General features: G+C 48.0%; 1 pseudogene; it reads left to right on the top strand.

Annotated features, from left to right (window-relative positions):
- Positions 1–956: 956 nt before the first annotated feature.
- Positions 957–1,077, top strand: LOC145418863 (5S ribosomal RNA; annotated as a pseudogene).
- The last annotated feature ends 474 nt before the right edge of the window (positions 1,078–1,551 follow it).

Genomic DNA, 1,551 nt, shown 5'->3' with positions numbered 1-1,551 from the left:
GGGGGTCGCTGTAATTTGTCAGTGGCGTGACTTTTGATCATAGCTTTAGGATTTTTACCCCTGCCCTACCACCACTACCACCACCACCACCTTTTACCGTCCACCTAATTCAACCGGCATCCCTCTCCATCCCCAGTTGTCTTCCCTCCCCTCCCCACCCCTGTCTCCTCCTCAGCTCCACCTGGCCTCACTCCTATCTCCCCATCAATCCCTCCTGCCCACAACGCCTCTCTCCCTATCTACCTCCATCTGCATCCTTTCCGTCCTCCTCAAACTGTTCTCCCCCACCGCCCGCTCCCTCCATTCTTCTCTCCTGCTCCCCCATCCTCCCTTCTGCTCCCTATCCGTCCCTCATCCAGTCCTTTCTTCCCCCTTTGCCACCATTCGTTCCTTCTACCCCTCTTTTCACAGTTCATCCCACCGGCACTCCACGCTTCGTCCCTAACTTTGTCGATTCTGACCCTCTTTACGCTTTGATTCGTCCATCCAGCCTCTTTCTCTTTCCCCCCATTAATTCTACTTGCCCCTCACAGCATCGACCCCTTTCCCCACACCCCAGTCCTTCATCTAGTCCCCCCTACAGCCTACTTGCTTTCTTTTCCTTCTGTCATTCGTTTCTATACTCTATTTCACCTTCATTCTCTCTCTCTCTCTCTCTCTCTCTCTCTCTCTCTCTCTCTCTCTCTCTCTCTCTCTCTCTCTCTCTCCCTCTCACTTTTTCTCCTTAATTTTTTCTTATCCTCTCTGTTACCACAGTCAAAGTCACTATACAGCTGGAATTAACACCACCACTATTACCTGTTTTAGGAGACGTCTTTTCATATAAAGGACAAATCAAAACAAAGTGAAACTTTTGAAGGCATTTATTAATAATGTTTTCCTATTGCATAGGTCCTAATCCTGGACATATCAGGATCTTAGATAACTGGGTCTGGTGAGTGAGGCCCGGGATCGAAACCTACCGTTATATACCACGTTGAGTACACCGCTTCCCGTCCGATCAGCGAAGTTAAGCAACGTTGGGTCTGGTTAGTACTTGGATGGGTGACCGCCTGGGAACACCAGATGCTGTTGGCATCCCTACGTGTCAAGTGGGGTTGGTGGAGGATTAGTGCCCCTCCCTGTAAAACAATTAACTCTAAGCCCTTGGCCACCCCGTTTGGGATACATGGCGTCTGGCAATGAATGAATGAAAATCAGGATCTGTGCATCACTCAGGTACAGTGGGTCTGGACATTTGAAGCAAAATATCATGGTATCTTGTGTGGGTCACACAATGTTTCCAAATGTTCATCATATCACAGTTCAGCTAAAGGGGATTTCGCATAGTTATGCTCGAGTTTGATAGCCGTCCATAGGTCACATCCCGGGCTTGTACCAAAGGAAAAGTAAAAACAAAAGTCCAATAAATCACACTTAGATACACTAAAACAAACACTTCATGAGTCCTCCCCTCAAAGATACCTTACCCACTCGGGTCTCCCATTTTCCATAGATGTCTGTTGCAGCCCCACTTCCGGAGATTTATATATCCATCTCAAGATTATTACC

Source organism: Coenobita brevimanus, chromosome 116 (assembly GCF_032717465.1).
Source record: "Coenobita brevimanus isolate Jiangsu-jjx chromosome 116, ASM3271746v2, whole genome shotgun sequence".
NCBI classification, from domain to species: domain Eukaryota; kingdom Metazoa; phylum Arthropoda; class Malacostraca; order Decapoda; family Coenobitidae; genus Coenobita; species Coenobita brevimanus.
This window is presented reverse-complemented; position numbering and strand designations above follow the sequence as displayed.